The sequence below is a fragment of the Chiloscyllium plagiosum genome, unplaced genomic scaffold (genome assembly GCF_037043375.1).
Source record: "Chiloscyllium plagiosum isolate Xiang-an unplaced genomic scaffold, Cpla_swu_hap1 HiC_scaffold_4, whole genome shotgun sequence".
Lineage (NCBI taxonomy): Eukaryota > Metazoa > Chordata > Chondrichthyes > Orectolobiformes > Hemiscylliidae > Chiloscyllium > Chiloscyllium plagiosum.
Genome location: NW_028270142.1, coordinates 65,750,473 through 65,778,449, shown reverse-complemented (window position 1 = coordinate 65,778,449; position 27,977 = coordinate 65,750,473).

Genomic DNA, 27,977 nt, shown 5'->3' with positions numbered 1-27,977 from the left:
AAACCACAAACACAACACCATGGAGTGGAAATGATGTTCGAATTTTGAGACTCCCAATGTCACTGTCAAAGCAGGAGTCTCCCAATGGATTAATGTTCAAGGTGAACAAACCTTTTCTGTTTATTTAACCTGCAATCTCAACAGAAATAATAATTTACATGTATTTAGTTCTTTCAGTCCCATCTGACAGGAAGACCCTTCCACTGGAACTGGCCTATCACAATCTCTTTCACCTCAGGCCAGGTAGTGTCTAGTCTTGAAGGTTATGTCCATAAATGTCCTTTTTCAGGTCTTCTTTGGCTAGCTCCATCTTTTTTTCCCATCTAATGGTGTCCACCCAAATGCCACCTCTGAGGACCACATGTCTGAAGGTGAAACACATGCCTCACTAACTTAAATCATCTCTCTATCACAATATTCTGTAAGGACCTCTGACAAATCCAGTGGAGCACTTCCTCACTGATGAAGTGGAAGATATCCAACTTGCATGAGTGCTTTGCTGTTCTGTTCCATGTCTGAACAGGCAGTCTGTGGTAGTTGCTACAAAGAGCATGTCACATCCACACTGACAGTGTTGGATGTCTGACCTGTGTGGAGTCACTACAAGAACAATGCTGCTTTTCAAACTCTTCTTTGAATGTGCTATTAACACAGGAATATATAGTAAGACATATAATTGATATGTAATGAGGTAAAAATGTACAGCAAGGCACAGAAGGGGATGAGGTGTGTTCATAAGCTAAAAGAGGTAGTCTTCAGTCAATGTCTTAAAGTGGGAGAATTAGGAAAGGATACAGAGAGCTTTACTGTGAAATCCACAGATTAGAATCTTGAGAATTAATTTTGGATAATTTGGAAAAGATGGTTGACTCGAGTATACAAAAGAATTCAGAGTCTAAGGGCAGCAGTGGAGTGCCACAATGATCAGTGCTGGGTCCACTACTTTTCATTATTTATAAAAATGATTTGGATGTGAGCTTAAGAGGCATAGTTTGCAAGTTTACAGATGACATAAAAATTGGAGGTGTAGCGGACAGCGAAGAAGGCTACCTCAGAGTACAATGGGATCGTGACCAGATGGGCCAGTGGGCTGAGGAGTGACAGTTGGAATTTAATCTAGATAAATGTGAAGTGCTGCATTTTGATAAGGCAAATTAGAGCAGGACTTATACACTTAATGGTAAGGTGCTGGGGGTGTTGCTGAACAAAGATACCTTGGAGTACATGTTCATAACACCTTGAAAGTAGAGCCAGAGATAGATAAGATAGTGAAGAAGGCCTTTGATATGCTTTCCTTTATTGGTCAGAGTAGTGAGTATAGGAGTTAGGAGGTCATGTTGCGGCTGTACAGGACATTGGTTAGGCCATTTTTGGAATATCACATGCAATTCTGGTCTCCCTCCTATCAGAAGGATGTTGTGAAATTTGAAAGGGTTCAGAAAAGATTTATAATGATTTTGCCAGAGTTGGAGGATTTGAGCTTTAGGGAGAAACTGAATAGGCTGTGGCTGTTTTCCCTGAAGTTTCGGAGGCTGAGGGGTGACCTTATAGAGGTTTATAAAAAGATGAGGGGCATGGATAGGATAAATAGACAAAGTCTTTTCCCTGGGGTGAGAAAGTCCAGAACTAGAGGGCATAGGTTCAGGGTGAGAGGAAAAAGATATAAAAGGGATCTGAGGGGCAACTTTTTCACGCAGATGGTGGTAAGTGTATGGAATGATCTGCCAGAGGAGACAATAGACAATAGACAATAATAGACAATAGACAATAGGTGCAGGAGTAGGCCATTCTGCCCTTCGAGCCAGCACCACCATTCATTATGATCATGGCTGATCATCCTCAATCAGTATCCTGTTCCTGCCTTATCCCCATAACCCTTGATTCCACTATCCTTAAGAGCTCTATCCAACTCTTTCTTGAAAGTATCCAGAGACTTGGCCTCCACAGCCTTCTGGGGCAGAGCATTCCATACACCCACCCACTCTCAGGTGAAGAGGTTTCTCTTCAACTCTGTTCTAAGTGGCCTACCCCTTATTTTTAAACTGCGTCCTCTGATTCGGGACTCACCATCAGCGGAAACATGCTTCCCGCCTCCAGAGTGTCCAATCCTTTAATAATCTTATACGTCTCAATCAGATCCCCTCTCAGCCTTCTAAACCCAAGCGTATACAAGCCCAGTCGCTCCAATCTTTCAGCGTAAGATAGTCCTACCATTCTGGGAATTGACGTTGTGAACCTACGCTGCACTCCCTTAATAGCAGAATGTCTTTCCTTAAATTTGGAGACCAAAACTACGCACAATATTCCAGGTGCGGTCTCACCAGGGCCCTGTACAGCTGCAGAAGGACCTCTTTGCTTCTATACTCAATTCCTTCAATTATGAAGGCCAGCATGCTATTAGCTTTCTTCACTGCCTGCTGTACCTGCATGCTTGCTTTCATTGACTGATGTACAAGAACACCTAGGTCTCGTTGTACTTCCCCTTTACCTAACTTGACTCCATTTAGGTAGCAATCTGCCTTCCTGTCTTTGCCACCAAAGTGGATAACCACACATTTATCCACATTAAACTGCATCTGCCATGCATCTGTCCACTCACCTAGCCTGTCCAGGTCACCCTGTATTCTCCTAACATCCTCCCCACATTTCACCCTGCCACCCAGTTTTGTGTCATCAGCAAATTTGTTAATATTACTTTTAATACCTTCATTTATATCATTAACGTACATTGTAAAAAGCTGCGGTCCCAGCACTGATCCCTGCGGCACACCACTGGTCACCGCCTGCCATTCCGAAAGGGAGCTGTTTATCACTACTGTTTGTTTCCTGTCAGCCAACCAATTTTCAATCCATGTCAATATTTTGCCCCTAATACCATGTGCCCTAATTTTGCTCACTAACCTCCTATGTGGGACTTTATCAAAGGCTTTCTGAAAGTCCAGGTATACTACATCCACTGGATCTTCCTTGTCCATCTTCAGAGTTACATCCTCAAAAAATTTCAGAAGATTAGTCAAGCATGATTTCCCCTTCATAAATCCATGCTGACTCTGATCTATCCTGTTACTGCTATCCAGATGTGTCATAATTTCATCCTTTATAATTGACTCCAGCATTTTTCCCACCACTGAGGTCAGACTAACTGGTCTATAATTCTCTGTTTTCTCTCTCCCTCCTTTCTTAAAAAGTGGGACAACATTAGTCACCCTCCAATCCGCAGGAACTGATCCTGAATCTATAGAACATTGGAAAATGATCATCAATGCATCCACGATTTCTAGAGCCATCTCCTTCAGTACCCTGGGATGCAGACGATCAGGTCCCAGGAACGTATCAACCTTCAGACCTAACAGTCTCTCCAACACCATTTCCTGCCTAATATAAATTCCCTTCAGTTCAGGTCCTTCAGCCACTATCACATCTGGGAGATTGCTTGTGTCTTCCCCAGTGAAGACAGATCTAAAGTACCAATTCAACTCTTCTGCCATTTCTTTGTTCCCCGTAATAAATTCACCCGTTTCTGTCTTCAAGGGCCCAATTTTAGTCTTAACCATTTTTTTCTTTTCACATACCTAAAAAAGTCTTTACTGTCCTCCTTTATATTTTTGGCCAGTTTACCTTCGTACCTTATTTTTTTCTTTGCATATTACATTTTTAGTAATCCTCTGTTGTTCTTTTAAAGCTTCCCAGTCCTCCGATTTCCCACACATCTTTGCAATGTTATGCTTTTTCCCTTTTGTCTTTACATGGTCCTTAACTTCCCTTGTCAGCCACGGCCACCCCTGCCTCCTCTTAGGATCTTTCTTCCTTTTTGGAATGAACTGATCCTGCATCTTCTGCATTATACCCAGAAATACCTGCTATTATTATTCCACTGCCATCCCTACTAGGGTATTGCACCATTGAACTTTGGCCAGCTCCTCCCTCATAGCTCCATAGTTCCCCTTATTCAACTGAAATATTGTCACTTCCGATTCTACCCAGTCCCTTTCAAACTGCAGATTAAAGCTTATTGTATTGTGGTCACTACCTCCTAATGGCTCCTTTACTTTGAGGAGGTGGTAGCTTGTACAACTACTACATTTAAAAGGCATCTGGATGGGTTTATGAATAGGAAGGGTTTGGAGAAATATGGGCCAAGTGCTGGCAAATGGGGCTAGAATTGGTTCAGATATCAGGTCGGCATGGACACGTTGGACCAAAGAGTCTGTTTCTGTGCTGTACATCTCTATGACTACACTGTTCAACTTTGAGACATGGTTGTTTGCTTGTTGCACATACAGTGTGTTAGCAACTTAAATTGCTGGCTTATAGTGCCAGTTGAAAGGTTGATGTAGCACAGTGCCAGTAGCATGTCCACCTCCTTGACCCATGACTGCTGACCATCATGATAAGTTGTCTGTCTTTGTTTGTGGGCTAATCAGCAAGGCAAGTCAGAAGTACCATCCAACTTGAAAGTGTGACTGAGGGAGCAAATTACTAAAGTGCAAGACAAGTCAAAGGTCATCCAGATAGGTGTAAAGTGAGTGAGCACTAACAGCACGTGAGCAGCCCTGAAGTTCAGCCTGACCTGGTCCAGTCTATGATAGGCTGCACAGCACCCTTTCAATGCTAGAGGTCATTGTGCTCCAAAGTGCATATGGCAATGTAGAAGTTTGCTGTAATTGGATTGGTGATATGCATTGAGGGTGTGAAGAAGCTGTATGTTTCAGATGTCAGCATTTGTGAATGTGGAGTATGGGCTCTCAATACCTGTAGAATGTACCCTGAAATACTGGCATCAGCTGTCCAAGATCTGGAGGTCAGAGTGGTGAGCTGGTGTCGACTTTCATGTTCGGAATTCACAGTGTTTCAGTAGTGGTGGTGGAATAGGAGAATGCATCCTAATGAGGTAAAATTAAGTAATAGTCCATATTCATAGGGCCTTACTGCTCACAACTGACAATCTCATTTTGACCTCTGGAATTTAGTTGGAAAATGAGACTTAGTGGTCTCCATATTGAGGAACGTCTTTCTCAATTTTTCAAATGATTTTCCCAAACTTCTTGCCAGAGCAAAGGCTTGGGAAGATTCCACTCATGAATTTTAAAAGACCAATGACACACAGTTATGGATGTGAATAATTCAAATCTCTTGTCAGTAATTTCATCAACATTGAAACTAGCTTTTTTAACACTCAGATCAAAGTCAAGATTTCACTGAAATATCCCCATAGTAGATAAATGACACCCCAGACAACAGTAATCAACATGTTTAGTTGACAGTACAATCCTAGAAAGTCACATGCTACAATAAGTCATTATGCTACAGTAACAAACAGCACTGGTCTCTGAAATTGAGAAATCAACAGCAAACTAATGTACTGAGTTGAGTAAGACAGTATAATACTGTCATCATTTTTGACCTTTAACCAGAAGCTTTACAATTGACTTGAAAATGTACAGTTAAAGCACTGGAACATTTAAAATGAGCTTTGAAACTTTGTTCAACTTTGAATTCAGTTTGCTATTTAGGACAACAGATTAATGTTCAATATCACAGGGTTAATTTTGCAGTTATTGTTTCTGAGGATATTTTGAAAATTGTGTGAATTGGGTATGGGTGCCACTGGCAGGGCCAATCATTATTGCCCATCCTTCATTGCCTTTCCAATTCCAAGAATCCCTGCAGTTAATATAATGAATGTACTCTCAGCTGTTCAGTAGAGACTTCCAGTACCTTACTGTCAAAGTGAAGAGGGCAGTAGTTCAAAATTAGTGTGTGATTTGGAGGGGATCTTCAAGATGGTAACGTTTATGAGAACCTGCTGCCCTTGTCTTCTGGTTACAGAGGCAATGTCCCAGAGGTATTATTGCTGCATACTTAATCCAGAAACTCAGCTAATGTTCTAGAGACCTGGGCTTGAATTAAGAGTCTACTGATGACCCTGAAGCCATTGTCGTTTGTTAAAAAAATCCCATTTGGCTCACTAATGCCCTTCAGGGAAGGAAATCTGCCATCATATCTTGGTCAGGCATACATATGACTTCAGATCCACAGTTGTATTGCAGTCATTCAAGAAGGTGACTCACCACCACATTTTTATGGACATCTGGGGATGGGCAATAAATGCTGCCCAGCCAGCAATGCCCACAGCCCGTGAGTGAATTTTGAAAAATGTGGATTGAAAACATACTTTCTTGTAGACAATGAACACTGAGCCAGTGTCCAGTGTGAAGGATGAGAATGTTAAACTACAAGGTATTGGAGCATAAGAAGGCCATTCAGCCCATCAAGTCTCCTCCACCAATGAATGAGTTCATAGCTAATTCTCAACTTTATTTTCCCCATAATTCTCAATTCTCTTACTGTTGAAAATGTTGGCTAGAGTCCCGAAACAATTAGGCTACTTGGTTTTGGATGATGTTGAGCTTCTTGACTGAGGTTTTGGAGCTGCACACATCTAGGCAAGTGAGGAATATTCCATTGCACTCCTGATTTATATATGGCTCAAAGCGTTTGGGGAATGGCAATGTGAATCACTTCTTACAGAATACAGGCTGGCCTGTTTTTGGAGACATTTAGATATCTGGATTTCATTCATTTTTTGTACTAGTATAAAAGCAATATTGCAAAGATACTCAAAATCAGAAATAAGTCAAGAAATACTCAACAGATCATGTCACATCTGTGAAGAAACAGTGTTGCCATTTCAGGACATTGAAAATTTGGTGAACATTTTACCAGATCACTGGTGGCAGGGGTTTAGGAAACAAATGCCAGCAGGCAGATATCCAACGTGTTCTCTCATCCTTCCAGGGGTGGGATTCACTTGAAAATGGCAAGCCACTGCTCAGGAGTGGAGGAGAACTGATGGAGCCAATCAGTAGTGATTCTGGACATTATGGATATTTTAAGTGACCCTTTGCCGTATCTGCACTTTGTCTAATCACAGGAGCTGAGAGCAACTTTTGTGAAGGACAAATTTGGCCATTCTTACAATATCCACAGGTGAATGCTACAAATAGACAAAAGCAAAATTTGGACAAAATAAAGCACATTTGCATGTGGAAGCCTGTCTGATTTTATGAACAATAAAATTAAAAATGGAAAGTTAGATACGACCAGCATGAATACCAACCATGTTTCATCTATTTATCCCATCCAGGTGGTCAAACATCCTCTATTAAAAGAAAAAGAGAGGTGTCCCTTTCTAATAGACATGTTTAGTTAGCTGTCAATGCAAAGCCAACAAAAATAAACTGTCTGCATAAAAATGCTTAGAAACTTCTATAACTGCTTCTAGATTCCCTACAGTATGGAAACTGGCCCTTTGGCCCAACAGGTCCACACCAACCCTCTGAAGAGTAACACACCCAGACCCATTCCCCACATTTACCCCTAACTAATGCACCTAACACTATGAGCAACTTAGCATGGCCAACTCACCTGATCTGCATACCTTTGGATTGTGGGAGGAAACCAGAGCACCCAGAGGAAAGCCACACAGACACAGGGGAGAAGGTACAAACTCCACACAGACAGTCACCCAAGGCTGGAATCAAACCTGCGTCCCTGGCACTGTGAGGGAGCAGCGCTAACTACTGAGCCACCATACCAGCCCCATTCCTAAAAAGAAATCCTTACATCCCAATCTTTTGTGGAAAAAGGCACTTACAGATACTGCATGCATGTCCCAAAGTGCCATTTTAATACCCATTAGAAATTAACTGACAGTTCTCAATAGAAACTCAAATGTTTAACAACAGGCAAAATCCAACTATTTGCAAATCACCATACTATCTCTCAGCATTAATAAACTGAGGTTATTTGTCCAATGTGCTATATAAAATATAACGTTCTCAGAACTAACTAAAATAAAGAAGTTGATATAATTATTGTGGTATCAAGGGATTTTGAAAGATTATATTCAAATCGTGATCTTAGATAAAATGATTGTAGAATGTAATTGAAGTAAATCCAATGGATTTTGCTTCCAATAATTCTTTACCTTGGTAACAATTAACATTATCTGTATAACTCTCTGTATAATTCAATAATTAGTTCCATATGGCTGATTTTATTTCTTTAAATAAAATCCCAAATCTCATTATGTTTTTTTGATACTGACTATACATTTGCATAATTTAATTTCAATTGTTAAACTATGTAAATAAAAGTGGCATTATTTCCTAGAGAATATTGAGGTGATTTTTAAAGTGTATGAATATTATATGGAGTACATATGTTTACATCTACTATATAACTGCTCAATATCTCCATCAGCTGTTGACTGGAAATATTTGTGGATCAATAGTCTGAGACGTATAATGTTTACAAATCAAGGTCATGTTGCAAAATATCACCTATATTTCTTATGAATTAATTTCTAAAGTCATTTTTTGAAATATTTTGTTTGCCAGTTAAGGGAAGGCATCCATGGATGTCTAGTCACATTATTGCTGGACAGTTGGTCCAGAGACCCAGGCAATGTTCTGGGAACTTGGCTTTGAATCTTGCCCTGGCAGATGGTAGAATTTGAATTTAATAAATTTCAAATGGAATTAAGAGTCTAATAGTGACCATATATCCATTGCCAATTGTTGGGAGGAACCCATCTGGTTCACTAATATCCTTTAAGGAAGGAAATCTACCATCCTTACTTGGTCTGGACTGCATGTGACCTAAAGGCCACAGCAAGGTGGCTGACTCTTAATTCCCCTCTGTGATCAACGATAAATACTGACCTAACCAGTGACACCTAGATCCCATGAATGAATAAAATGTTTTGAAGCTTTCATCTTCAATTAAAAATTCTCGAAACATTTTGGCAATGGGACTTTGCTCCCGTTCTTGTATAGCTGATTTATCTCTTCTCACTTTAGGTGCTGATCTGACAAAGCAGATCACTCACCAACTGTAGTATCTGGCCAGTATTCAATTGATTGAAGCACTAGAAGTCAGACCGGTTCTGTAAAGTTTAGACAATCTGCTCTATCAAGTTACCAGTGTACAATGAGCTTGAATATATGCCTCTATATATTCAAATTTGACAAAATGTGTCAATTAAATGGTAGCTTAGTGAACTCTACTGGACCATCAACCTGCAGCATGCTGTGGAGGCTAAGTCTCTTTAGTTACCCCAGAAGCATTATCCTAAACTCATTTGCTTCACCCTCACATGTGGATGTCAAGAGGAAAAAAATTGATCTGTGAGCCTACATTTGGGCTGCAGTATGAAAACATTCCAAGGAAAATAAGTTCGGAAAAAAGGGACTGCCATATAACCATCCAAATCTTTGGCTTTTTTACGTAGAGTATTTTACTGGTGGATATTTTAGAAGGAGTACTCTTGTTATACATGGTTTGATTCTATGTTAAATTAACTTCAGATAATTTAAATTGAATTAGCTTTATTGTGACATGTACTCAACTGAGTTCAGTGAAACGTTTACGAGTCTCTACGTACAGTGCCATTTTAGGTACAAAGGTACTGAGGCACAGCTTCTTCAGTTACAGATAGGTTAAAATGTAACAGAGTACCTAGGTACAATCCTTAGTTACAAAATAGAGAAGTGAAGAAAAGAAAGTTATATTACAGCTATACACTGTATAATCGGAGGTCAGAAAACAAGAAGCAAAATTAAAAAGACAAACATCACAGTCCCTCTCCAAAGGCCGTCCACAGCGGACCAGCGCAGGGGACCTCCATGGAGTTTGACCACTTGCTGCTGCCTTGCTCCTCACTGAGCCGTTGGCGCCATGCTCTGCCCTGGGCCATTGCCCCTGCTTCACACCGGGCCACAGGTGTCCCTGGTTTGGGTCACTGGTCACTGGTGTTCACATTTCAGGACACTGGTCATTGGTGTCCCTGCTTTGGAGGCCTGGACTGGGTGTCTGAGGCCGAGAGAAGGGAGGAAAACAGGGAGAAAAAAGGAAAATGAAGGAAAAGAATAAGAATGACAGAAGGTATAGGCTCCATCTGGCATGTCCTACTGTGCTGTTATTTTATTAGAAATAAGATGCCTTATAAATAAACCATCCCACCCCACAACCACCTGATGAAGGAGCAGCGCTCCAAAAGCTAGTGCTTCCAATTAAACCTGTTGGACTATAACCTGATGTTGTGTGATTTTTAACTTTGCACACTCCAGTCCAACACCGGCATCTCCATATCATCACCCCCATCTTAAGATCAGGTATATGGCAAAGCATTGATGAATTCATCACAATAGTGCACAGCATTGTTCACAGTTCTCCAAATATTAAGCAGTCCATGCCCATATGTAGCAAGACCTAGACAATAACCATATTGAGACTGAAAAGTGTCAAATATGTTTATACCATACAAGCGATGACTATTTACAAAAAGAGACAGAACTTAACTTGATCTTTTCACATTCTGTGGCATTACTATCACTGAATCCACAATCATCAACATCCTGGGTATCACAATTGACCATTAAGTGGAACAACCACAAAATGACATGGCTTCTCTATTAGGTCAGAGGATAGGTAGTTGTGACAAAACCTTTTTACTTCTTCTGAGGTACACATCAAGAGTGTGTTAAAATAATTTTTGCTTGCCAAAGTTGATGAAGCTTCAAGTAATGCTCAAGTTCAACATCATCCAACACAAAGCAGGCCATTTGATTGATATTCGATCAATTGCTTTAAATATCCACTTTCTCCAGCTTTGGTGTACAGTGGCTTCTGACATAACACAAAGGTTCCGCACTTGTGTGACCTTGCATTATAAAAACCAACACATGCAATAGCTGCTCCATTTAAACAAATGTGACAGGAATCGCATTATAGCCAATACAGGCAAGAAAAAGTTACATTCTACAAATAAAGCTTTAAATTCTTCAGTCATGTTAAAGCCAATTTGTGCTGAATTAGTATTGTTATATCAGAACCAACTATTCTGTATATAAATTGAATGTAAATATAATATGCAGAAAACCCACAAGTCATCTTTAACAGTACATCTCAGAAATGTGACATCCACCATCTAGAAAATAAAGAATAGCATTTACATGGTATCACTATCACCTCCAAGTACTCCTCAAACACTCATATAGTAAAGTGATAGCCAAAAAAAGGATCGGGTCAGTAAGTGACCAAGAAGGAGATTTTTAGCAGAGATGATGAGCATGGCTAAGGTATTAAGTGAACATGTTGTATTTATCTTCAGTGGAAAAGAGTGTGACACCAATGTAAGAATAATGGAGTTGGTAGAAGTGATGTTGAATACGACTAACATGGATCAAGAGGAGGGTTTCAAAGTAGATACATCATATTACAAACTTGGCAAGGGCCACTCAGACAGCCTAACTTTGATGATGAGAAATCTTTTAGAGATCACAGCGGGATTGATTTAAGCTCTAGGTAAATGGACGAGTTTTGAGTTAAGGGTTCAAACCTTACCCAACAATCAAAAAGGAATTAAATGGCATTTGAAATGTATTGGATTATAAATGAGTGTCAGGATGGATTTATTAAAGGAAATTAGTGTTCCATTAAATTAATTGCATATATTTGATGAAGTAATTCTGTAATGAGTGTCCTGCTCTGCTTGAACCAATATCCACATGGATTCACTCATTCTCAGCTCTTTTCAGTTGCTGCTGCTTTGCGGGTAAGGAGAACCTGGTCACCTATTGTTATTATCAGAATGAATTTGAAAAGAAAGTACACAACGTTTTAATAATACTTAAATGGCCAAAATGCAGGCTGATTGACCACCTGCACAACTGTTTAAATTAGAGGTGAGAGGGTTTAAATAGGATTCAGATTTCAATCCTTGTTCCAACCCACATACCAGCCCTCTTTGGGAGCAAAGATTCATCCATCCATCTCACTTCCTATCTTTCTCATTCCTAATTCCTCTCACCTTGTCAAGCTCATTCTTTTTTATTATTCTTATTCTATTTTACTGCTCTTCACCTTGTATCTTGCTTTCTCCTGTCTCTTTTTTTAAATTCAATATCATTGTCATCCATCAGAACATATTTACAATGATGGAAAGCAGCGGATGTTAAATAATTCAAAGTCAGTTCTTTGAGTCTTTAAATATAGTTTTATTAGTCTCGCAAAGTGGTTTGTATTCTTAGCATTCACCTGCATCTGTGTTTTGGTTTTTGCTGCTGTTTACCTATTATTTACTTATCGATGCTATTTAACTCTGTGATCTGCCTGTATTGCTCGCAAGACAAAGCTTTTCACTGTGCCTTGGTATATGTGACAATAAATTCATTTCATTTCAATTTAATTCAATTCATTCTTTGGACAGAATTGATTCACCAATCTCTTAATAATCACTCACTATTGTTTCTTTTGACCAGGCATCCAGCCCTCCATTCCCTGACCATGCAACCATTGTTCACTAACTCTTCTAACTGCAGCTTCGACTCTCCAAATTGCCCTGTGATCTCTCAATCCTTTGCTTCCAATCTTCTCTGTTGTATTATCACTTTTAGAGTGATGCCAGTTTAAGAGTTCAGCATGCAAATAAGCCAGCTACCCAGATATTACCATATGACTACAGGCCACAGACTCTCTGCACTGTAGCATTTGAGGCGCAGGCTGTCTGTGGAGTTTATTGTATGTATTATCTTAGCTATAAATACACCCTCCAGATATCTCCAAATAAATGAAATCCATGGACCTCCACATAGAAAGTAAAAAACTAAAATCACATGGTGCAGTTGGTGATTTATCCTTAAAAAATGTAGAAACCAACCTGATGAAATTGAAGGTCAAGAGAAGCAACAGCAAATAAAATGTGATACCAACACAAAAGTTCCCACAGTACCAAAGACAGAACAAAATAAGACTTCCTCACCAACTGTGAGTATCTAGCTGATTCTAATCTACTTCCTGTAAAAACTACTTCAAATTTGAATGGCCTTCAGGAGTCAGTGACTCACTGAACTAAGAGAAAGAGCACTGAAATTCAAACAAAAAAAATAGTAGGCACCATTCAGGAATAACGCAGAGCCAATAGAAAAAGTCCTAAAACATATTTTAAACTAAAAATACAAAGGAACACGATTACAGTACTAAAAGTATAGAAAGGGTGGACATAAATAAAAGAGAAATCAGAAATCTGGGAACCAAATACCAAATGGAAAACCGTGGATCTTTTATTCGAGTTCAACCATTTTAAACAAAGGGTGCAGCTATGCCTCATAGAAAAGCAGCTAAAGAACTGGTTAGACAAGCTATGAGGAAACTTGTAGCAGTTGGTAATGTGGGGTTACACAATATTAATAACTCAGGTTTATCTGAAGAGAACCATAAATATTGTGCAAATATATGGGAAATGCTACAAGCTCAGCTCTATGTAAGATTCAGCTTTAACACTAATGGCTTAGAATTTATGTTTTGTAGGCAAAGGCCACGGTAAACAAAAGATCAATTTATCGGTAGAGTCTATAACAAAGACAACAAATGCAACTTTTAAGAGGCTGAATGTTTGGAGCAGATAATCATTTTGGCAATTGCTTTGGGTAATGTTAAAGTATTCCAAAAGGAGCTCTTTGGGGGAAAAAGAAAGGTCACAATACTGATTCACTGCTAGCAAATTGCAAACAGGCTATTTGGTAGATGTGACACATTGCAACCATTACAAAGCTGGCCTGCAATTCAAGATCTCTGTTAGGCTTGTGTACAAAAGAACATTGGGCATCTCTTGCAAGAAATCCAGCTTCAACCAACCAGAATCCTTTTTTCCAAGGAAATTTGTCAATACAAACATGCACACAAAACTGAAATTGACACGAAAATTATTGCAAATATCCTGTCAGTCCAAATTCAGAAGGATATGCTCTGGGATCATTTGAACTCAATGGTATAACTGACGACTGCTAAATTAGATGCATATAATGTGTTGCCAATGTCTTACATTGTTATAATAGTGGCATAATGCAACAATTCCACAATTCAGTGTGGAAACTGCAAGTATTTTACCTGGTGGGCATGAGCAGTCAGCAGTAGTGACAGCCCTCACTTTCTCCCAGTAGTGACAGTACTACCAGGGTGAATGGCTCTCAATGTTGTGGCTATCTGTGAGATCACCAAGATGTTTGTGGCATTAAAATCTAGCTTCCTAGACTTCAGTGCTAGACTGTAAGAATCCTCACATTGATTCTGTCCAGGATTTACAGTAATTGCATTGAGCCACATTTGACACCATTTCAATTGTCATGCTCAAGAGTCATTATCCTCAAAGGAAAATAAATACTTGTGCCTAAAACATTCTGCCTGAACTTATTGTCACATATGGGCATAGAGCAGAGGAGACAATAAGTACATGATATGGTCTATTGGCCAGAGATTAACGGTGACATTGAAAAGATCAGCAGAATATGCGAGACACACCAGAGGTACCAGCAACAGAAAAATAGAGAATATTTACATCTGGATGAGATTCTGTCTGTATCTTGATCCAAAATCAACATAGATCCACTTACCATGAAAGAATAAGACTTAATTTTAGTCACAAATTATTTTTACAAATTTCCAGTTGTCAAGTGGTAAAGAATTCAAGCGTATCTGTGGCAAATATGTTGAGTGCCTTATTTATTCATAACATTTAAGACTACGCTACCATTTTCCACACTAGACTCAATGTGGGTAGAAGTATTGACTCAATGGGCCAAAGGGCCTCTTCTGTACTGTATGATTCTATGAAAGCCTGTTTGATGCACCTGACGAAATCATCCTTAGCAATGGCTTCAGTACACAGGTAGGACTTTTAGGAATATGTGTGACAAATAGAGTGTGAACCAAATGTGATCATTACCACATATCCTAGATCAAGCAGTCTCACTGAGTCAATGAAGTGCAAATTGGCTGAGCTGGCATGGATCTTAGTAAATATGAAGTTGTAATTTTTCCCATCATATGATAAAACGTCTTATTACCTAAGAACAGTATCTCTTCTGTTGGTGTTAATCTCTGGTGGTGTATCCTCTGCCATTAATCACTAAATATGCCCAAAACAAAGCAAATATACTGGAGGATTGATGACAATGAACTACCTCAAACAAGTAGGTGACAGTGAGGACTGCGGATGCTGGAGATTACAGTGAAGATTAGAGTGGTACTGGAAAAGCACAGATGGTCAGGCAGCATCCAAGGAGCAGGAAAATCGACATTTCGGGCAGGAGCCCTTCATCAGGAATGAGGCTGAAAGCATGGGGGGTGGAGAGATAAATGGGAGGGGGGTAGGGCTGGGGAGAAGGTAGTTGAGAGTGCAATAGGTGGATAGATGGAGAAAGGGTAAAGGTGATAGGTAGGAGAGGAGGGTGGAGCGGACAGGTGGGAAGGAAGATTGGCAGGTAGGACAGGTCATGAGGACGGTGCTGAGCTGGAAGTTTGGAACTGGAGTAAGGTGGGGGGAGGGGAAATGAGGAAACTGGTGAAGTCCACATTGATGGCCCGGGGTTGAAGGGCTCTGAGGTGGAAGATGAAGCATTCTTCCTCCAGGCATCGGGTAGTGAGGGAGTGGCGGTTGAGGAGGCCCAGGACCTGCATGTCCTCGGCAGAGTGGGAAGGGGAGTTGAAATGTTCGGCCACAGGGCAGTGGGGTTGATTGGTGTGGGTGTCCCAGAGATGTTCCCTGAACCTGTGCCACATTCTGATAGAGATGGCAAATAGCATGCATTAGCATCACTCATTATTGGGAAAATGCCACTCTATAGTTCAGTGAAAGTGTGGAGGAATGTTTCATTTCAGAATCCCATAAGATTTTTCAATATTATTCCTTTTGCCTTCAATCATTGTTTTAGAATGTAAGTGTTGAATAACATAATGTAACAGCATCAATATTTGAGTCACTTGCATAGCACAATAGCTTTCAGAATTCTGCTGATATTATCATGCTGCAGCAGAAATATAAAATAACACTTCATTCTTATCTTTATAAATAGTGTAAAGCATGCTAGAAACTATCACCAAGAAGATCTGAAAGCATTGCCCTCCACAAAATCAGTAATCATTCCGCCCATGATAGCATACACATCTGTGCCATGACCATGTCAGTGGATCTAATGCTTCAAATTTAGAACAGAGGTTTCCAGTGCTTGGCTGTAAGTTTGCAAAATAAAATAACAGATAGAATGTTACAATCTGAAGCTTCAAGATGTTAAATCTCAACAAGAGATTCTCGATAGGAGCAAGAGAAACAGGATAGTTGTTATGGGGGACTTTAACTTCCTCAACATTTACTGGGAATCTTTTAGCTCAAATAGTTTAGATGGATAAGTCTTTGTTCAAGTGTGCAGGAGGGTTTTCTGACACAGTATGTAGACAGGCCAACAAGGGGCGATGCCAGATTGGATTTGGTACTGGGGAATGAACCCGACCAGGTGTTTAATTTAGAGGTAGGTGAGCGCTTTGGCAATAGTGACCACAATTTGATTATGTTTACATTAGCAATGGGCAGAGATAGGTATATACTGCAGGGAAAAAATTATTGCTGGTGGAAAGGCCATTATGATGCAATTAGGCAAGATTTAGGATGCATAGGATGTGGAAGGAAACTGCAGGGGATGGGCACAATTGAAATGCGGAGCTCATTCAAGGAACAGCTACTGTGAGTCCTTGATAAGTATATACCTGTCAGGCCAGGGGGAAGTGGTCGAATGAGGGAGCCATGGCTTACTAAAGAAGTTGAAGCTCTTGTCAAGAGGAGGAAGAAGGCTTATGTAAGGATGAGGTGTGAAAGTTTAGTTAGGTGACCTGAGAGTCATAAGTTAGCCAAAAAAAATCTAATGAGAGGGCGAAGAAGAGCCAGGAGGGGACATGATAAGTTGTTGGTGGATAGGATCAAGGAAAACCCTAAGGCCTTCTATAGGTACATCAGAAATAAAGGAATGACTCGAATAAGATTAGGAGAAAGTGAGGACTGCAGATGCTAGAGATCAGAGCTGAAAAATGTGTTGCTGGAAAAGCGCAGCAGGTCAGGCAGCATCTAAGGAGCAGAAGAATCGATGTTTCGGGCATAAGCCCTGAAGAAGGGCTTATGCCCAAAACGTTGATTCTCCTGCTCCTTGGATGCTGCCTGACCTGCTGTGCTTTTCCAGCAACACATTTTTCAGCTAGAATAAGATTAGGGCCAATCAAAGATAGTAGTGGAAAGTTGTGTGTGAAATCTGAGGACATAGGGGAAGTACTTAATGAATATTTTTCGTCAGTATTCACATTGTAGAAGGGCAATGTTAATGAGAATATGGAGATGCAGGCTACTAAATTAGATGGAATTGTGGTTGACAGCAAGGAGGTTTTAGCAATTTTGGAAGATCTGAAAATAGATACAACCCCTGGGCCAGATGGGATTTATCCTCGGATTCTCTGGGAAGCCATGGAGGTGATTGTAGAGTCTTTGTCTTTGATTTTTATGTCATCATTGTCGACAGGAGTAGTGCCAGAAGACTGGAGGACAGCACATGTTGTTCCCTTGTTTAAGAAGGGGAGTCGTGACAACCCTGGTAATTATATGCCAGTGAGCCTTACTTTGGTTGTGGGTAAGCTGTTGGAAAAGGTTATAAGAGAGAGGATTTATAATCATCTGAAAAGGAATAATTCGATTAGAGATAGTCAACATGGTTTTGTGAAGGGTAGGTCATGCCTAACTAACCTTATTGAGTGCTTTGGGAAGGCGACAAAACAGGTGGTTGAAGGTAAAGCAATTGATGTGGTATATATGGACATCAGTAAGGCATTTGATAAGGTTCCGCATGGTGGGCTAATGCTCAAACTGCAGAGTTTCTGGATTGAAGGTGATTTAGCGAATTGGGTCAGAAATTGGCTGGCTCAAAGAAGACAAAGGGTGATAGTTGATGGGAAATGTTCATGCTGGAGCTCAGTTCCAGTGGTGTGCCACAAGGATTTGTTTTGGGACCACTACTGTTGATCTGAATGTGGGCATAGAAGGATGGGTTAGTAAATTTGCTGATAATACAAAGGTAGGCAGAGCTATAGATAGTGCCGAAGGATATTGTGGGTTACAGAGGGACGTTGATATGATGCAGAGCTGGGCTGAGAAGTGGTTAAATGGAGTTAAATGCAGAAAAGTGTGAGGTAGTTCACCTCAGAAGAAATAACAGGAATGCAGAGAACTGGGCTGTTGGTAAAATTCTTGGCAGTGTAGATGAACAGAAAGATCTCGGTGTCCAGGTGCATAAATCCCTAAAAGTTGCCACCCAGGTTGGTAGCGTTGTTAAGAAGGCATATGGTGTGTTGTTTATTGGTAGGGGGAATTGAGTTTCAGAGCCACGAGATTGTGCTTCAGCTGTACAAGACACTGGTAAGATCACACCTGTAGTATTGCATACAGTTCTGGTCACCGCATTAAAGTATATAATTAGATATGATCACATTGAGTGGCAAAGAGAACTTGATAGGCTAAATGCCCTATTCCTGACCCTATGTGTCTAATTTCCAATCAGTCAAGGTTCTGTTCTGTTTGCTCATCAATCTAGACTGCTCTTCCACATCGGTCAAGAAGTGGACTAAATTCAGCCCAGAGGATCTCTTTCCAGAATGTTAAAAGGATTATCAGGGGACATTTCAGTGGCTGGGCATGTTGGGGATGACAATTATGAATTTAGAGGCAGCATTAAGGGATGCAAACATAATAATTGTGAAGGGAAGGCATTCCAATACACACTAGTGGGAGAAATTCGAGTATAGGAGGTCATTACATACAATGGAAGGGAAGTTGGGTGTTATCCATGGAAGGACTGCATATAACAAAGTCAAGCACATTCCATTCCTCGGGCTCAGGAGGTAGTGTGGAAATTGAACAGTTAAATAAAAAATGTTAGGTGGTTCATGGGAAAGATCAAGCCCAATGGGGTTGACAAGGTGAGCAAGTAGATAAAATGGTGCAATTGGATGATACCATCAAAATAGAGGTCAGAAAACCAAATCATGATGACTAGAGAATTGCTTCTTCCACTGGGACCAATGAAAGCCATATGATAGATCCTCAGCATGATGTTCTTTGGGATCTGTAGTCAGGTGACCCATGACCTGCAGGATCGTTAGTGAAATATTGACATTTCTTTGTGAGCATGGATAAAATCTTGAAATGTGGAAGCCAAGCTTAAACCTAGCTGGACCTGCAATTTGCACACTGCAGCTCTGGAACAAATAGCATTCATGCAGCCAAGCCTTGGACAATCAACTTCCTGTTAAAACTAGACAGACCTAGAACTGCCTGGCCAGTTGGTAATGGTCAAACTGGTTCAGAACAAATTGTTGTTTATCCCTCCAGTGGACATTATTTATTAGAAGAATGCTACACAGATTTGATGGCACCCAGCCCAATAGGGTACCAGAGGCACAGTGTGACAAAGATAGCACTTGACAGTTGAAGGTTCAAAGCTATGTTCTGGGAGCTCCAAACATGAAAAGTAGTCACCTTATGGAATCTTCCTGAATACTAGTGTTGGATACAGGCCACAAAATCTTCAAGAAGAATATGAAGTGTGGATAAAAGGGGCAACATGGAGCACTAGTTCTCTTTGCTTTTGCATTTTCAACGGAGTCTCCAGAGAGCACTTTTGACTGTCAACAGAACTGCACAGCATCTCCAGACCCTTATACCTCACGGTGAGCATTATCAGACTGAACAGACCCAGAAAGATCAGAAACAGTTCTAGATAAGAGGGAAAGCCCAAGTTGATGACTACAGATCCTGAAACACCACCCAACCCTCAAAGACTGAGGAACACCCTGTCCCTGCTTTAGTGAATGGATATTTCCAGCCCTTTCAGATAAAAGGTTAAAACACAGTGGTAGGGACTTATGATAGGGTGTGGCAGATCCACAGAAGCATGTGTCAGAAGTGAAAAGCTAGTGTAGATTTGAGACTGTTTACTGAGAGATTCAAGCCTTTTTATTGAAGAGTCCTGTGACGGGATTCATAGAGTTTAACTAAACTACAATAGCAGAGTCTGATAAATATTGTTCTTCCTTGATAAAGTGTTCAATAAAGTTGTGCTGGACCTTCTCTTGACTCCTGTGTCCTTTGTCTACCTCACTGCGTAACGTGCTGGAGTTAAAAAGGGTTACTACAAACTCCTCAAGGTTAATCAGAGTGCATTTACCCAACCTTTCACTTTACAGCAATGCTTTATTCCAGACGACCAAAGGAACATCAGCTTCACTGCCCTGCAGTATATCATTATCATATACAGCAATCCAGGCAGGACTTCTTTGACAACTGCTTTCAATGGACCTGAATCGGTCATTTTTCAATCATTTTCACTGACTATAAACATGTTAATGCTGCATAGCCAGTATCTCTGTAATACCAACAGCAAATGCATCTTAGTGTTTTGTTATTTTTCTTTGCTTTTCCTGATGTTTAAAAAAAAGTTAGTTACAAACTGATGTATTTTCACCACTGGTGATCCCAAGCCATTGAGGGAGAGACATTGTGGGACATGGTGCATTTTAATCAGATGAGCAACATAACTTGCATGAGAACTCGTGGAGAGAAACCTTCCATGAACTTTTATGAAATTGACCACAAATTCTTCAGAAAATGCAGCCAATGTTTCAAATCTAATATGGTTTTTCCTCTTCTTGAAATTATATTGGACCTCCTGAGTTCCTCTAGCACTTTTTCTTTTATTATATTGTAACAGGCATTTGCACAACGTCACTGAGGCATTTCTTGAATTTCGCGTGGCGGAACAGTTGATAACGTATGCACAATGCTTTTGATTGGGTATGTTGTATTTTGGTCAGCAGTTTGGATGGGGATTTATGGAAAGTTCTGTCTCAGACGCTTCAGATCCCTGAGAATTGTGCCTTCTTTTCTGCACTGAATGTCTCTGAATAGGAACAGTCCAGTTCAGTATGGAGAAACTGACTCACCCAATATGATGAGTATCACTGAAGCAGCAATAATTCAGTGATATGGCTGTGGCTGTGTCCAATGTAGGGTAGGCTTTTCAAACAGCTTTGTGATTGAGCTGGAAAGTATGATTGCACTAAACTATGATGGGTAAAGCATATGGATTTGTTTTGTCTGGCTAGTAGCTGTGTTGTTAGCCTGAAAGAGCAGATTGACAGTACCAGAGAGTAAACCATGAGAAAGCACAGAAATAAGATTGAATTTTGAAGTCAATCATTAAGCCATTAGACAATTTTGCTCACATATTTTGTAAACAAAAAATGCATCCAAAAGCAGTGAGGTTACCATGACAATTATTCCGAATGTTTATGTACTGATGCACCAATATCAGACTAACAGGATACACCAACTTATTGTAATCCTCACACCCTAGAAGTACATGTTGGAATTGGCAGCTTTTTCCATTTCTTAACACTGGCACAAAGCAATTCCAAGAAGAACATTCAGAGACAGAGACGCATAAAAGGAGACTAGTTACAGAGATTGAAGTAAAATTTCATTCACTTATACACATTGCAACACTGACGGCACAGTGGTCAAGGTATGTCCATTGTCTTTGGTGGTGTTGGTGAAATGATTGATCTGGAGGAGTTTGCATGCTATTGAAATGTGAAATTTCAGTACTGGCAATAGGAGACCAGTAAATGGTGTGTTTACATTGAACTAGTAAGTTCAGCTTCACAAAAAACACACTTTGGGCATTCAAACCCAAGTTCATGAATAAGCCTGAGAAAGGAATTAATTATCACTGTTTTAAATACATTAGAGATTAATTTCTATTCACTGATGAGAGCTCTCCAAATTGTTTTCTGCTTACACAAGTTAAATAACTTTGCTTTGTTTCTTTATCCAATTCATACGTGCATTTTGTCATATAATTCCAGATTTAATTTGAATTTTATGCTCTGTGATGTTTTATTGCATTTGAAGGAAGGCTTTATTTTGGTTTTCTTCACCTTTTTATGCCACTAATGAGCATGAGTGTAATGTGGGTTGATCTACAGTGCGTTCACTTTTACTTTTCTGAGATTCTGATTTTAAAAGTAGCATTACTTTGTCCCTTGTAGCAGGATCAAGGTTCAGTAATTGCAGCTTACTAGCTTCTGTCTTTGAGAACAAGCTAAATAGGTTTTAACCATCCCACCCCATCGCAAATTCTAAAATAACCAGTCTGAAAGTCAGGGAAAATATCCATAATGTTCCTCCTCGAGGTGCTCCTTAAGTCCACATTTTCAGCCTTGTAGATATGGATCAATGAATATGTCAATGAGACTCTGAGCAACCGTGACCTCATTACTTATGAGCTCATTCTCTGCTGGAAGGTGGGAAACTGAACACCTCAGAGCACACTGCACTGTAGCCTTACCATTGTGTACAGTTTATTAATAAAATCTAATATTGCACAAAGATCTGAAGAACCCATACTAAAATAAATCCAAGCCACGAAGGGTGTGTATCAATGAATCTAGCCCATGTAGTCTCTCTTCATAGCTGAAGACACTACAACCCAGGCAACGTCCTGATGAACCTCCTCCTCATTCTCTCTATGAAATCGTCCTTCCTCCAGTGTGGCTACCAGAACTAAACACAGTACTCTAGCTCTGGTCCAAAAAACATTATACGCAGATTCATCGTAACTTCCTTGCTCTTATATTTAATGCTGCAGCTAATGCAGATAAGTATCCCATATGCTTTCTTAACCATCCTAATTATCTATTTTATTGCCTTCCATACATGCACATTAATGTCCCACTGATTCTACGTAACAACCAGTATCCAACCAGTATCCACTGCTGCCTCACAGCGCCAGAGACCCGGGTTCAATTCCCGCCTCAGGCGACTGACTGTGTGGAGTTTGCACGTTCTCCCCGTTTCTGTGTGGGTTTCCTCTGGGTGCTCCGGTTTCCTCCCACAGTCCAAAGATGTGCAGGTCAGGTGAATTGGCCATGCTAAATTGCCCGTAGTGTTAGGTAAATGTAGGGGTATGGGTGGGTTGTGCTTCGGCAGGGCGGTGTGGACTTGTTGGGCCGAAGGGCCTGTTTCCACACTGTAAGTAATCTAATCTAATCTAATTATCATATATTTCCTTGCTTTATTAATTCTCCTAGAATGAATATCTTATAATTTTCAGGATTTAACGCCATCAGCCACTGTTCAGGTCATCTGACTAGCCTTTCTATAATGTCCTGCAGTGTAAAACATTCCTCCTCAGTCTTGTGGGATCGTGTTCAAATAACGACAGAAATCGGTAAGTGACGAAAAGTGCCTCTTCATTCAATCACAGCACAAGTTCGAGGCAGCATTAGAATCTCGAAATATGATTCTTGCAAGAGTCCCTTTATACCCAGTTCTTACATATCATTACTACAGTGTTACATTTTTCATCTATAGTACGGAAAGTCTTAAAAGGCTTCTGTCCTGGGAGACAGGACATGGGTTAAAAATGTGCTAACTGCTGGCTGCTACTTCTGATGAGATGTCTGTCTGGTCTGCTTGCATAATTAGAGGTGTTAGATCTTTAGGTGAAAGTGAGGACTGCAGATGCTGAAGATCAGAGTCAAGATTAGAGTGGTGTTGGAAAAGCACAGCAGGTCAGCCGGCATCCGAGGATGAGGAAAATCGATATTTCGGGCAAAAGCCCTTCATCAAGAACGTGTTAAATCCTTAGTCTTTTAAATTAGTAAATGCTATTAAAAGTACTAGGCCTATACGTTCTTAATAAGTTTGAAATCGTAATAAAAGAATAAAGGATATTAAACTGATTGCTGCAGCTGTGTGGTGAGGTTTATTTACTAAAGGCCGGTGTGAATTTCATTCAATCATGCAATTTCATACAAGCGCTGTTTGTCAGTGAGTTTCATAAAGGGATAATGGCTCAGTTAAAAGGTATTTAACAGGTACTTCTGATTAATATTGTAATGTTTCGTGGAGACTTGATGGGGATGGTATTGTTCTATGTGCTGAATGCAGTAATGGTTTGAATTTGGATACCAACGAACCGCGGTTCTATGAATGAATGAACGAAACCGTGTTATAATAAATAACAGGAGAAAGTGAGGACTGCAGATGCTGGAGATCAGAGCTGAAAATGTGTTGCTGGAAAAGCGCAGCAGGTCAGGCAGCATCCAAGGAACAGGAGAATCGACGTTTCGGGCATGAGCCCTTCTTCAGGAAGGCTCATGCCCGAAACGTCGATTCTCCTGCTCCTTGGATGCTGCCTGACCTGCTGCGCTTTTCCAGCAACACATTTTCAGCTATAGTAAATAACAGGTTAGTGAAGGGTTATGAATGAATGAACGGGAGCCCCGTATTAGTGAATACAGCGAGCTGGTGAATGAGTTAATAAGGATAGTCTACACTACAATATCTCATACTCTTTACCACTAAATTTCACTTGTGTCAAAACATATCTCGGCTTACCAAAATTAATTTTGCTGTAGTTTAAAATGTTTTCTCTTGGTCTATTTTCATCCGATTCCTCACCAAACTTAGACCTAAATGAATTCATAGAATCCCTGCAGTATGGAAACAGGCCACTTGGCCCATCATGTCCACAATGACTCTGCAAAGAGCATTCTACTCAGTCCCAACCTGTGCCCTATGCCTGTAACCCTGAAGATCCACAGCTAATCCACCTAGCCTGCACATCCTTCCAAACCATGGACAATTTAGCATGGCCAAATCCACCTAACCTGCAGATGTTTGGACTGTGGCAGGGAACTGAAGCACCTGGAGGAAACCCATGCAGACACAAGAAGAATGATCAAATTTCACACAGTTGCCTGAGGATGGAATCAAATCTGGGCCCCTGGAACTATGAGGTGGCAGTGCTAACCACTGAGCCATCATGCCACCCTATTATTGCTTGCTTTTCACTGAGCAAGGATAAGTTTGGAGCTCTTTAAAACTCGTGGGAACTGACTCAGCTATTCCCAGCTCCTTCCTGTTTCCAGCAACTTTCACTGCCATGGATAGCCCACTCACAAACAGCTCAGCAGGGCCTTTGGACAGTTTAATACACACCCACCCCATCCCCTCAATTTCAGTAAGCAGTAGTAAGTCACAAGTTCACAGGTGAGGTGTGAACTATTGAGAAATTCTACTCCTGAAGGGAATTGAAATAAAAACACACACTTGAATCTGCGATTCGTTTTTAAACAGACTTCCAAAACACACACAAATAAAGTTAGGTGTGACTTTACTGCCCTGATTAGGATTTCTAGTGTAAAAATCTCAAGTGGTATAAATGCACAGAGGGCATTTACAATGAACGAAGACCTTCAGCACCTGTCAGTTTATTTTATTTGTTCATGAGAATGAACAGCATTTGTTGATCCAGAATTTATTGCCTATCTCAAATTATCCTTGAGAAGCTTGTGGTTCATCACTTTCTTGAGTAACCACTGTCCAGGTGCTGTTGGTACATCAACAACATTGTTAAGGAGGGTGTCCCAGGATTTTGGCTGAGTGACAAAGAAGAAAAGGTAGCATGTTTCCAAGTCAGGATGGTGAGTGTCTTGGAGGGGAACTTGCAGTTGATGGTGTTCTCACGTATCTGCTGCCCCTGTCCTTCTAAATGGTAGTGCTCATGGGTTTGGATGGTGCTGTCAGAGGAGACTTGGCAAGTTGCTTCACTATATCTTGTAGATGATACACACTGGTGCTACTATAGTGGAGTGAATTCTGAAGGCGGGAACTGAGAGCCAACCATGTGGTTGCTTCATCGTAAATGATCTGACCTTCTTAAATAGTGTTGGAGCTGAACGCATCCAGGAAAGTGGACAGTATCCAATAACTCTCCTGATTTATTGCTTGTCAAGGATTGGCAGATTAATCAGCAAATAATTCACCAGCAAATTTCTACCATCCAACTCTTATAGTCTGGTTCATTTTGGTCTCTGACAACGGATAACTCCAAGGATGTTGCTAATGGGAGATGAGGCCATAATAATGCCATTGAATGTCAAGGGAAGCTGTAAGATTCTGTCTTATTGGTGATGGTTATTTTATTGACAATTACATTGTACAAGTGTTACTTTCCTTTTCAGCTATACCCTGCACATTGTAAGGGCTTATTGCATTAGGTCACAAATGATTGACTGTAGTCAATGTGCAATCAATAGTAAGCATCCTAACCCTGAGTTTAAGATAGAAGGAAGATCATTAATAAGTGTCTCAAGGTAGTTGAACCTAGGGCATTACCCTGAGGAACTCAGGCCTTTGCAGCACAGTGATAGTGCCCATGCCTCTTGCCCTGAAGGTCCAGATTCAAGTCCCACCTGTGCAAAAATATCTTTTATGAACTAGTTAGTTCAAAAGATTTACTCTAAGGGAATCCAGCAGTAATGTCCTTGGAATGAGGTGATTGACAACCAACACCCACACCAATCAGCTTTTGTGCTGGGTATGATTCTAACCATTGGAGAGCTTTCCCCTCATTCCCATGGAATCCAGTTATGCTAGGGCTCCTTGATGCACAGTCAAATGCTGCCTTGATGTCAAGGCTATCCTACTTACTACTTCTCTGAAGTTTTGGTGATTTGCCTACATTTTGTCAGGCTTTAATCAGGTCAGGGGTGAAGTGGCCCTCTCAGGCCCAAACTGAACATTGTTGGTCAGTCATGGCTGAGCAATTGTCATTTGAAAGCAGTCTAATGGACCTACTGCTTCATTTTATTTGTGGCCATGGGGAGACTAATGGATATTTGGAAGTTGTGTTAGATACAGTTTGCTTTAAGTGGCCAATCTTTCACATCGCTGGCTACATAGCAGTGTTATAACTGTATTGAAACAGCTTGGCTTTGGGTGCACTGGAAGACTGATCATCAATATATTGCCAGAATGTTGTCGAGACCCATAGCTTTTTCAACATCCAATGATGTGGATGTTTCTTGAAGTTATGTCGAGTGAATTGAATTGTATGAAGACTAGCACTGAGATTCTGGAGAATCAAGGAAAGGTTTAACATGAATCAACATTCTACAATTTTGCCTGAAGATGCTTGCAAATGCTTTCTCCTTTCCTTTGCACCAATATGCTGAATTCCCACACCATTGAGGGTGAGCATGTTTGTGAAGACTTCTTTTCAGATTATTATTTTAATTGTCCTGTACCACTCATGACTGGATGTGGAGGTACTGCTGAACTTAGATTTGATTGCAGGATCACTTAGTTCCGTCTATTGCATACAGATTCCATTATTTGGTATGCAAGTAGTCAGGTGTTGTAGCTTTTATTTTACTTGCTCATGGGATATGGATAGTTCTGGTTGGTCATAACTTATAGTCCATCTCTAAATGCCCTTGTGAAGGCAGTGGCGAACCAGCTTCTTGAATCAGTTCTTGGCAATCCCACTAGATGACTTCTCTATTTGGTATATCTGGAGCTGCTCATGGCATGTCCTTCTGCACTCTATTTTGAACCTGAGTAAAATCTGTGCTCTGATACTAACAGTAAAGTGGACGATTATGCTGCTCTGTAAGTTTACAGATTGTGGTTTATTAAAATTCTTCTCTAGAAGTTGGCACAGTGGCTCAGTGGGTGGCATGCTGGCTCAGTGGTTAGCGCTGCTGCTTCATAGTGCCTGGGACCTGAGTTTGATTCTAGCCTCGGGTGACTGTGTGGAGTTTGCATGTTCTCTTTGTCTGCGTGGGTTTCCTCTGGTTGCACCGGTTTCATCCCACAGCCCAAAGATGTGCAGTTTAGGTGGATTGACCCTGCTAAATTGCCCATAGTGTTGAAGGATGTGTAGGCTAGGTGCATTATACATGGGAAATCTAGAGGAATGGGTCTGGGTGGAATACTCTTCAGAGAGTTGGTGTGGGCCAAATGGCCTGTTTCCACATTGCAGTGATTCTATGATTCTAAGGGGGCTCACTGCACCTCATGTATCCTCACTGTTAAGTTGCTAGAACTGTTCAAAATCAATCCTATTCCAGTATAGTGGCAGACCCACAAGACACAATGGAAGATATTTGCAGTGCAAAGGTAAGGGCCAATGCATGTGTAACAGGTACATTCCAGATAATTACCTCAAATAGGTTTTGTTTCTTATTGACTC